A 12268-nucleotide genomic window follows, 5' to 3' on the forward strand; every position below is an offset into this window, starting at 1 on the left:
GAAAAGATGCTCAACGTCAGTCCTTATCAGGGAAATACAAATCAAAACCACACTGCTATACCACCTCATGCCAGTCAGAGTGGCTAAAATGAACAAATCAGGAGACTATAGATGCTGGAGAGGATGTGGAGAAAGGGAAACCCTCTTGCACTGGTGGTAGGAATGCAAACTGGTACAGCCACTCTCGAAAACAGTGTGGAGGTTCCTGAAAAAATTAAAAATAGACCTACCCTATGACCCAGCAATAGCACTGCTAGGAATTTACCAAGGAATACAGGAGTGCTGATGCATAGGGTCACTTGTACCCCAATGCTTATAGCAGAACTTTCAACAATAGACAAATTACAGAAAGAGCCTAAATGTCCATCAACTGATGAATTGATAAAGAAGTTGTGGTTTATAGATACAATGGAATACTACGTGGCAATGAGAAAGAATGAAATCTGTCCAGTTGTAGCAACGTGGATGGAACTGAAGAGTGTTATGCTAAGTGAAATAAGTCATACAGAGAAAGAGAGATACCATATGTTTTCACTCTTATGTGGATCCCGAGAAACTTAACAGAAGACCATGGGCAAGGGGAAGGGGAAATACAAAGTTACAGAGAGGGAGGGAGCCAAACCAAAAGACACTCTTAAAAAACTGAGAATAAACTGAGGGTTGATGGGGGGTAGGAGGGAGGGGAAAGTGGGTGATGGGCATTGAGGAGGTCATCTGTTGGGATGAGCACTGGGTGTTGTATGGAAACCCAATCTGACAATAAATTTCATATTTTAAAAAATGGAGATACTTTTTTCCATTGGATATTCTTTCCTTCTTTGTCAAAGATGAATCGACTATATAGTTCTGAGTCCCTTTCTGGGTTTTCTATTCTGTTCCATTGATCTATGTATCTGTTTTTGTGCGAGTACCATACGGTCTTGATAACTTCAGCTTTGTAATATATCTTGAAATCCGGCATCATGACGTCTCCAGCTGTGTGTGTGTGTGTGTGTGTGTGTGTGTGTGTGTGTGTGTGTGTATTTTCACAATTGCTTTGGCTATTCAGGGTCATCTGTGGTTCCAAACAAATTTTAGGATTGTTCGTTCTAGCTCTGTGAAGAATGCTGGTGGTATTTTGATAGGGATTACATCAAGTGTACATAGACGTTTTAACAATGTTTGTTTTTCCAATCCATGAGCATGGAATACTTTTCCAATTCTTTGTGTCCTCTTCAAAGTCTGTATTTTAAAGACTATTTAAAAATTGGTGTTCCACACTGAAGCCAACTGTTATAAATGGCTACGGAAAAGATTACACTAGTTCCCATGAAAATAATGAATTGAATGAGAGTTCAAAACCTCAAAAGGAAGAGAATGAAGTTTTCCTATCTCTTTTAATATATGTGATACATGTTCCTATATTAGGAGGAAGTAATACTTGCAGTTCCACAGTGCAAATTAAATGATAAAAATTAGTATTAAAATAAAAGAAAAGTTCTTTTGTGGAAATTGACAGGCTGGTTTTAAGGCATATATGAATATTCAAACAGTCAAGAATAGCCAAGATGGTTTGAAGAACAATGTCCGAGAATTTACTCTAAAGGATATCGAGATTTGTTATAAAACTACAAAAATTAATACATTTGTTGATGTAAAGATGAACAAATAGACCACTGGTATATTTCAGCATGAGCTCTGAAATCTCTTTTCCTGTCTCCACACTCTCTCACCAGCCACCAGAGATATGGTTGTATAGTACAATAATTAGAACACAGCTCTGAAATAAGATTCCCAGAATTAGACTACCAGAGAGAACCAGAATGTTCTCACAGCCTTATCTAAGGCTTGTCTGTGACCCAGCAATATTCTTAGAATGTGACACTAACTCTACGTCACACTCTCAAAGACACTCTTCAAATTAGAATAGAATTGTTCTTATATAATGTAAAACAATACAATATAAAACCTCTTGCTTTGATATAGACGATATGACCCATACAATAAGGGGATGTGTTGCAAGAGAGGAATCAAAATATCATCGTATAGCTAATCAAAGACTAAGTCAGTTTTAGCATCCAGGCTTTGATTATTAAATAGGTAAGATTTTCTTCCTTCCTTCCTCCCTTCCTTCCTTCCTTCCTTTTTCCTTCTGTTCTTTCTTCCTTCCTTCCTTCCTTCCTTCCTTCCTTCCTTCCTTCCTTCCTTCCTTTCCTCCTTCCCTCCCTTTTCCTTCCTTCCTTCCTTCCTTCCTTCCTTCCTTCCTTCCTTCCTTCCTTCCTTTCTTCCTCCCTTCCTTCTGTCCTTCCTTCCTTCCTTCCTTCCTTCCTTCCTTCCTTCCTTCCCACTCTTCCTGCTCTCTCTCCATAATACAGTAAAACTGTCAGAATGCTCACTTTTTATCTTGGTAAGATAATCTCTTGGTGTTCTCAAGGTCATCTCAAGTCTTCCCTGTGGGCACCATCAGCTCTCCTCCCTGCATAGACTTATATAGCAGAAACACTCCATTTTAAGACAAACAACTATTTCTAATATCTTCATCCAGAACAGGTTTAATGAAGCAAAAATGAACTTCTGGAATATCTTGGGAACCAATTGTGGCTGAAAATTTTAAAAGAAAACATAAATGATCTACTAAGAATTTTAAAGAAAAGGAATAAAAACTTGCTATTCCTTCAAGTGACAAGAAGGGAAATTTGTTCCACCGCAATGATTTAATTCAATTGTAGCATCTGGTTTCTTCTGAAATGCATAAATAAACTTCAGAGTAAGAATAGAAGGAGGATGTGGAATTTGGAGAAGGAGTCTATCAGAGTGGTGCCAACACCTTTGAAAACCTGCTATTGCAACAGCACTGTGTCCACATTACAAGTCAAATATAAGCAACGAGCAATGGTGATAGAAGGGACTGCTGTCAAGCACAAATCGATCTGGATTATGTCCTCATCATTCCACGGCATGTGCTCTACATCCTGGACACAAACAAATACTCACTGTTCTCCACAGACCATTGTGGAGTCAGGCACAGACCATGTGCCTCAGACCATTTGCCCCATATGCTTCTTCTGTCTGAAATCCTCAATATTTTTCTTTTACATTCATATAAACCCAGGCCCAGGCCCAGGTAACTACTCCATTTATTTAATTAAAAAACATTTTTTTTAACATTTATTCACCTTTGAGAGACACCTTTGAGTGAACAGGGGAGGGACAGGGAGAGAGGGAGACATAGAATCAGAAGCAGGCTCCAGGCTCTAAGCTATCAGCACAGAGCCCAACACGGGGCTTGAACCCACGAACCACAAGACCACGACCTGAGCTGAAGTCAGAAACAACCCACTGAGCCACCCAGGTGCCCCATTTAATTTTAAAATAATTAACCTATTCACGTAGATCAAACCTTAACAGTCTTCCTCCATTTTTGTTCCCCAGGCACCACTTATCTCCACAGAAGCAACCAAGAGAATCATTCCCCTGTGTGTTCTTCAATCAAGAGGGATATTTTGTAAATACATGTGTATGTTCCCATATTTTACACACACATGTCATATTAATTGTTTGTTACCATGATCAGGTTATTAAAGTTTCCACAGCAGTGTTCTCATTTGTAAAATGGGAGAAAATTTATACTACTGGAATCCTAGAGTTATTTTGAGGATTAAATAAGTAAAAGTGTGTGTGTGTGTGTGTGTGTGTGTGTGTGTTATTTAGAATAGTATCCAGCACAAAGCAAGCTCTATACAAGGATTAAATATTACCATATTCATCTTCATCATCTTAATCATAATTTTATATCTCTATGAAAAAAATAGGATTTAACTATTGCATCTGCTGGCTCTATAATAATCAATATATTTTTGTACATCATTTATTTGAAGATTTCTTCTCCCAGGGGATTTAAGGTCTTTACTACTTTTCTCTATTGCAATGGATAACCTCAAATTTTTGTGCACTTGTCAAACTACCTCCTTAGCAGGAAATCTTAGCAGCAGGGTCAATGGCAATGTTTTAATGACCTTTAAATAAAAATTTATGGGCAAAAACACAACATGAGTAGATGCAAAAACTTCCTTTCCAACTTCAAACCACCAGAAATAGATTTTTTATTTGCTCACATTTTAAAAAAAGGGAATTTTCTAGGTCAAAGGAATGAAAAAGACACACTTAGATGTAATGGTCACTACTCCTTGAACCTATGGAGCTCACTGAAGGACTGGAATCTGAAGCACACCTTAGGGATTAGAGTTTTAATTGCCACATGGAACCTAGAATTAGGTCAGAGAGCCCACATGTTATAGGAATCCAGCAGTGGACATCATCTGAACTGAAAAATACCTGCCCATTTCCCTAGATCACAGAAAAGAATAAAGTTGCTTATTCCAGGCTGTGATTGGAAAGAGAACCAACTACCAGAAATCAGAAACCTACTTTTACTCTTAAGTTTATATTAACTGAATATTTCAAAAACTCTGGAATTAAGAACCTAGCCTGAAAGCTGGTTAACAATGAAGAATCCCATCAAACTTGTACAGAGTCACCTGTGAGATCTTTTAATAGAGAGGCCTTTAATGACCAAAGATATGTGGAAATTCTAGGAAGTATCCACAATGTTAGTTATGGAAAAGCATAATGCCAAGAAAGACAGTCTGTGGAATTAACAAATGGAAGGATTTCTCATTGTAGAAATGGAGATAACAAAATTTTACAATAAGTATATGTGAAATGTTTAGGTAATAAAGAACACGTAAATAAAGACCAAGTAAAAGATCATAAAACAAAAGAAGTCAAGTAAAAACATATAATTTAAAAATAAACTCATTATGGGGCGCCTGGGTGGCTCAGTCGGTTACGCGTCTGACTTTGGCTCAGGTCACGATCTCACGGTCGGTGATTTCGAGCCCCGCGTTGGGCTCTGGGGCTGATGGCTCAGAGCCTGGAGCCTGCTTCCGATTCTGTGTCTCCCTCTCTCTCTGCCCCTCCCCCATTCATGCTCTGTCTCTCTCTGTCTCAAAAATAAATAAACGTTAAAAAATTTTTTTTAAATAAATAAATAAACTCATTAGGAGAATTAAATAGTACAAGGCAGGAATCATGAATTTGGAAGGCATATCTGAAAAAAATAACAAAACCATAGCATTCAAAGTTAAAGAGGGAGAAAATGTGAGAAACAAATTAAGAACATGAATAATGGGTATAATTTATAACATAACTTCAAAATGAATTCCAGGGGTACCTGGGTGGCTCAGTTGGTTAAGCATCCAGACCCTTGATTTCAGCTCAGGTCATGACCTCTTGACCTGTGGGATCAATCTCTGCATAGAGCTCTGTGCTCAGTATGGAGTCTGCTTACCGTTTCTCTCTCCCTCTCCCTCTGCACACCCCACCCCCACCCTGCTTGCACACAGGGGCTCTCTCTCCCTAAAAAAATTAGTTTATTAATACAATAAAATAGTTCCAGAAGTAAAGAAGATGGGAGAGAGTTAATATGCAGAAATTTGAAGAAAAAAATAGTTGTAACTGAAGGAAGAGCTAAGTCTTCAGATTTAAAAGGCAGAGTACAAAACAGTATATACCTCTATGTATATTTAGTGAAATGTAATCACTATATACTTCTATGTATATCTAGTGAAATATATACCTCTATGTATACCTCTATGAATACGTCTATGTATATTTAGTAAATATATATACCTCTATGTATATTTAGTGAAATTTAAAGTATCCTGGATAAATAGAAAAATTTTAAAGCTATCATAGAGTAAGAAATGTTTATGTGTAAAATAGCAACAATCAGGAAGACAATAAGATTTATCATCAGCCACCATTAATGTGAAGAAATTTTAAAAGCTACTTTAATATATTGAGAGAAAACAACTACCAGTCATTTTTATACACACACACACACACACACACACACACACACACACATACACAGACAAAATTAAGGACAAATTTTTAAAAATTGTGTCACCAAGACTAATAGAATTTTTATTCAGATTCTACTGAAGTAATCAATAAAGGCTATATTTCAAAAATAAAGGAGAAAAGGAATATAAGAAGCAATGGTGTACAAAGACATAAGTAAAATTATATTTTAAAATTTTAAATTTCACTAAATAAAAACTCAGTGAAATTAATTATTACTGTATGTTTAAAAATGTATTGTGGGGGTACCTGAGTGGCTCAGTGGGCTGAGCGTTGGACTCTTGATTCTCATGGTTTGTGAGATCCAGCCCTGTGTCTGGCTCTGCACTGGTAGCATGGAACTTTCTTGGGATTCTTTCTCTCCTCTCTCTCTGCCCCTCCCCTGCTCATTTGTATGCTCTCTCTCTCAAAATAAATAAACTCAAAATTATATATATATATATATATATATATATATATATATATATATATAATTTTACATATGTGTGCATATATATATATATATATATATATATATATATATGTAAAATAAAAATGGTCCTAGAATTAAATCTCACAATATTGTGGGCCCTCCATATGGCTGGGTCCTCCTGGAGGTTTTCAATTCTCAGAGTTGTCCACACTGGGCTTCCAGCAATTTATCAATTATACATATATATATATATATATATATAGAGAGAGAGAGAGAGAGAGAGAGAGAGAGGAAATTAAAGGGAAAGAGAAGACTTCCAGTTTCCAATTCTAATCATGTAAGAAGCTTAGAAGCTACCACTCCATCCTAATAAGTAAAAAGCTGAACTGCTTGAAAAGTCAACAACTCTTCTTGGACACATAAGAAAAGGCAGGACACGGAGCGAACCACTGCTCCAAGATTGTAGAAGGCAAATACAGGGAGCCATGGCTTACCAAGTAGAGACACAAGAGTGAAAGCCAACGTGAGAACCCATTCCCAGGTAGGAAAACCTGAACTGTAATTGACAAATTGCTGGAGGCTCAGTGTAGACAACTCTGAGAGTTAAAATCCTCCAGGAGGACCCATCCATATGGAGGACTCACAATATTATGAGATTTAATTCAAAGACCGTTTTTATTTTTATTTTTAATTTTATTTATTTTTGAGAGAAAGAGCATGAGCAGGGGAAAGGCAGAGAAAGAGAATCCAAAGCAGGCTCTGTGATTACAGCAGTAAGCCCAATGCAGCCTTTGAACTCTCAAACTCTGAAATCATGACCTGGGTCAAAGTCAGATGCTCAACTGACTGAGCCATCCAAGTGCCCCTAGGACCATTTTAAAATACATCACAGTCCTCTGTTCTTAACAGTTCTTTCCCTCAAGAGAAACTAACTAACCAGAGCCTAGCCTGCTGGGGTTCTATCAGAGCCTAACTGATCTGGGGGAAGGGAAATGGCCAACTCTAGTCCCCTGTAACTTTCCATATGGAAAAAGGAAAATATCCAAGTCCAGCTCATTCTAGCCATCCTGTCATCTTAAGGAGGAGAGAAAGAAAATTGAGAAACATGCTAAGTTTTACAATCCAGAGGAATAGGCTCATTAAAAAAGACTGAGATCTACTCTTAGGATTATAAGCCACTTCCTCTACTCCCACACCTCAGCACCACATTATGAAAGACCAACTTACAGCAGTTACTTTTAACCAGTACATCACAAAAGACTACCAAGGAAAAAATCACAAGGCATACCAAAAGGCAAAAAACACAGTTTGAAGAGACAGAGCAAGCATCAGAACAGGCATGGCATTATTATGGCTGAAATTATCTGGCCAAGAACTTAAAACAACCATGATTAATAAGTTAAAGGCTCAAAGGGCAAAGTAGACAGCATGCAAGAACAGATGAGCAATGTAAATAGAAAGTTGAAAATCTTTAGAAAGAACCAGAAAGAAATGTAACAGATAGAAAACACTATAACAGAAGTGAAGAATACCTTTGATTGGCTTAATGGTAGACTGGTTACAGCTGAAAAAAGAATTTCTGAGCTTAAGGATACATCAATAGAAATTTCAAAAACCAAAAAGCAAAGAGAATAATGACAAAAAATGAAAAAAACAAATATCCAATGACTGAGAAACAATTACAAAAGGTGTAGTATGTGTAATGGAAATGTCAGAAGGAGAATGAATATTTGAGACAATAATGACTGAGAATTCTCCCCAATTAATGTCAGGCACCAAGGTCTAAATCTAGGAAGCTCAGAAAACACCAAGCAGAACAAATCCCAAACAAAACACTACACACACGCATACCATTTTCAAACTACACAAAGATAAAAGAAAATCTTGGAAGAAGCCAAAGATGCAGGAAAATTCACAGAATAACAAAGATAAAAATTATATCTAACTTCTCCTCAGAAACCATACAAGCAAGAGGAGTGGAGTAGAGTGAGATATTTAAAGGGTTGAGAGAGAGAGAGAGAGAGAAACACAAAACAACCAACCTAAATTCTGAACCTCCAAAATTATCCCACAAAAGTGAAGGAGCAATAAAAACTTTCTCAGAAAAAAATTGAGAGAATTTGTTGCTAGCAGACCAACATTACAAGAAATATTAAAAGTTTTTTTAGAGAGCAGGAAAACTATGTAGGTCAGGATTAGATGAATTCAGTGATGAATTCTAACAAACATTTAATGAAGAAATTATACCAATTTCCTAAAACCTCTTTCAGAGGATAGAAGTGGAAAAAACAAAAGCTTTCTAACTCATTCTATGAGGCCATCATTACTTTAATATCAAAACCAAACAAAGACATTACAAGAAAAGAAAATGGCTGACCAATATCTCATGAACATAGGTGTAAAAGCCCTCAACAAAATATTAACAAATCAAATCTAACAATGTATGAAAAGAATTATTATACCATGACCAAGTAGAAATTATCCCAGGTATATAAGGCTGGTTCAAAATTTTTAAATCAAGTGATGAAATCTATCACATCAACAAGCTAAAAAAGAAAAAAATCACACAACTGCATCAATAGATGCATAAAAAGCAAAACAAAACAAAATTCAAAGCCTATTCATAATAAAAACTCTCAGTAAACTAGGAATAGAGAAGAACTCCCTCACTTGATAAAGAATATCTACAAAAAAATCTACAGCAAACATCATACTTCATGGTGAGAAATTCAAAGATTTCCCAGTAACATAAAGAATAAGACAAAAATGTTCCCTCTCACCAGGCTTTTTCAGCCTCTTACTGGAAGTCTAACTAATATAATAAGGCAAGAAAGGGAAATAAAAGGTAAACAGATTTGAGAATGAAAAAAGTAAATCTTTGTTTACAGATACATGATCATCTGTGTTGAAAAACTGAAAGAATCAACAAAAGAATTCCCAGAACTTAAAAGTGATTACAGCAAGTTTGCAGGATACAAAGTGAATATACAAAAATCAAACTCTCTCCTATATATCAGCAATACACAAGTGGAATTTCAAATTAAAAACATAATATCATTTACATTAGCATCCAAAAAGTGAAATACTTAGGTATAAATCTAATGAAATCTAAAGATCTTTATGAGGAAACTATAAAGCTCTGATGAACAAAATCAAAGAAGAACTAAATAAACAACTATTCAGTGTTCATGGATAAGAAGACTCAATATTGTTATGATGTCAGTTCTTCCCAACTTAATATGTAGATTCAATACACTACCTAACTTCAGGATCTACTCTGAAGCTAGGTAATCAAAACACTGTAGTACCAGCAAAAGAATAAACAAATAGATCTGTGAAACTAAGCAAAGAATCCAGAAATTGACTGATCTAATCACAGTCAATTGACAAACAAAGGCAATACAATGGAGCAAAGATAGTCTTTTGAACAACTGGGCATCCTCATGTAAAAAAAAAAAATCTAGACACACAAAATGTACTCATAATGGATTACTCACAAAAATCACTCAAAATGGATCATAAACCTAAATGTAAAATGAGAAACTATAAAACTCTTAGAAGATAAGATCGGAGATAACTTAAGACCTTGGAAATGGTGATAACTTTTTAGATATAACACCAAAGTCATGATATATGAAGAAATAATGAATGAACTGGACTTCATTAAAATTAATGACTTCTGCTCTGCAAAAGACAATGTCAAGAGAGCGAGAAGATAAGCCATAGCCTGAGAGAAAACATTTTAAAATGCATATCTGATAAATGTAAATATAGAAATATAAAAAGAATTCTAAAAACTCAACAATAAGAAAACGTACAACTTGATTTAAAAATAAGTCAAAGACCATAGCAGGCATCCCAGCAAAGAGGATATATGGATGGCAAATAGGAATATTTTAAAAAGGAATATAAAAAGACACATAATATGTCATCAGGGAAATGCAAATCGAAACAATGAGATACCACTGCACACACATATTAGAATAGCAAAAACCTGTAACGCTAACCACCACCAAATGCTGGCGAGGATGTGAAACAATGAGAACACATACATCACTGGTGGGAATGCAAAATGGTACAGCCACTTTGGAAGATAGCTCAGTGTTTTCTTACAAAACTAAACATACTCTTACTATATGATCCAGCAATTGTCCTTTTTGGAATTTATCCAAAGGATTTGAAAATTTATGTCCACACAAAAATCTGCCCATGGATGTTTACAGAAGATTTATTCATAATTGTCAAAACTTGGAAGCAACTAGCATGTCTTTCAGTTAGTGAATGGATAAATAAACACTGTGATACAGTCAGACAATAGAATATTATTTAGTGCTAAAAAGAAATGAACTATCAAACTATATAAAAAAATGGAGAAAATTTAAATGTATATTACTGAGTGAAAGAAGCTAATTTGAAAATGCTACATCCTGTATGATTCCAACTATGACACTCTGAAAAAGGCCAAACTGTAGAGACAATAAAAAGATCAGTGGTTTCCAGGGGATGGAGGTCAGGGGTCAATAGGCAGAGTATTTTTTTAAACATTTTTTTAATGTTTTATTTTATTTTTGAGAGAGAGAGAGAGAGAGACAGAGACAGAATACGAGCGGGAGAAGGGCAGAGAGAGAGGGAGACACAGAATCTGAAGCAGGCTCCAGGCTTTGAGCTGTCAGCACAGAGTCTGACTCAGGGTTTGAACCCATGAACAATGAGATCATGACCTGAGTCAAAGTTGGACACCTAACTAACTGTGCCCCCAGGGGATTTTTAAAGCCATGAAATTACCCTGTGATACAATAACAATGGATATGCATCATTATATATTTGTCAAAATCCATAGAATGTACAATACCAGGAGTGAACCCTAACGTAAATTATGGAATTTGGAATTTGTCATATGTGATTATGACATGTCAATATAGGTTCATCAGTTGTAACAAGTGTATCACTCTGGGGAATACTGATAATGGGGGAAGTCATGAATGTAGAGTGGGGGGGGGGCAGTGGGTATATGGTAAGTCTCTGTACCTTCCTCTCAATTTTCACTTGTCAGCCTGCTCTGAAAAACTGCTTCTAAAAATTAAAGTCAAAAAAATGTATAATAAATTAAAACATAAAATGAAGGATTGTTTTTGGGCATTATATGTGTGGGGATAGGGGAAATTGTGGAAATGGAATCTTCTGAGAAATATGAAAGTTTACTGAGTTTCCTAGATGGTTCAGGAGAAGAGTATACACACACAAGAATGTATTTCATTGCATATATATCATTTGGATTTTGATTAAAATATGAAATTATGTCTATTTGGCAGAGTAATCACTAGCTGAATAGAAACAGAACCTCTATTTATAACTTCCAAACTTGTAAAGGAAAAGGGAATCGTAATAAAAAGTCTATTATTCCAAAATAAAACAAGACTGGAAAAAAAAAACAACAAGGTATGAGACACACAGAAATTACAAACATGCGCAAATATGCCAGTAATTCATAATAAATATAAGTAAGTTAAATGTATTAGAGAAGAACTGTCAACTGTAAGTAGAAAGAACTAGTCAATAGTAGACCACTGCTCTCTCCTAGACCAATTTTAAAACCAGGTTAAAAAAAAATAGATATCCTCTGCCTGAAGACAGCTGGGGCAACAGTACCTAAAGAAGCTATGACTTCCAAGAAATAACCTCTGAAAAGGCAAATGACATTTATGCAGTGCTCATGAAACACACACAAAAAGGAAACTACAGGATATATCTGGAAAGGAACTTGCAGACTGTTATAGATACAAATGAGCCAAAGATGGCCTCTGGTTACTGACCCCTAGGCTGTTTATTTCTTCACTATAGGCTGAGACCCACCAGCTCAAAAGACTGATTGCTCCAAACTCAATTTTTTACACATGGAATAATTTTAAAGATAGCTGAAACAATCAAAGTTTTAGTCATTTAGAGCTGGCC

The 12268-nt window shown here is 35.8% G+C and overlaps 1 long non-coding RNA gene across 1 annotated transcript; it reads left to right on the top strand.

Moving 5' to 3' along the window:
• The first annotated feature begins 1873 nt into the window (after positions 1-1873).
• Positions 1874-3569, top strand: LOC132689357 (uncharacterized). Its single transcript, XR_009614976.2, has 3 exons — positions 1874-2079; positions 2525-3103; positions 3412-3569. It is a non-coding gene; the product is annotated as an uncharacterized LOC132689357 (long non-coding RNA).
• The last annotated feature ends 8699 nt before the right edge of the window (positions 3570-12268 follow it).

The sequence above is a fragment of the Panthera onca genome, chromosome A3, assembly GCF_046562875.1.
Source record: "Panthera onca isolate mPanOnc1 chromosome A3, mPanOnc1 haplotype 2, whole genome shotgun sequence".
NCBI lineage: Eukaryota > Metazoa > Chordata > Mammalia > Carnivora > Felidae > Panthera > Panthera onca.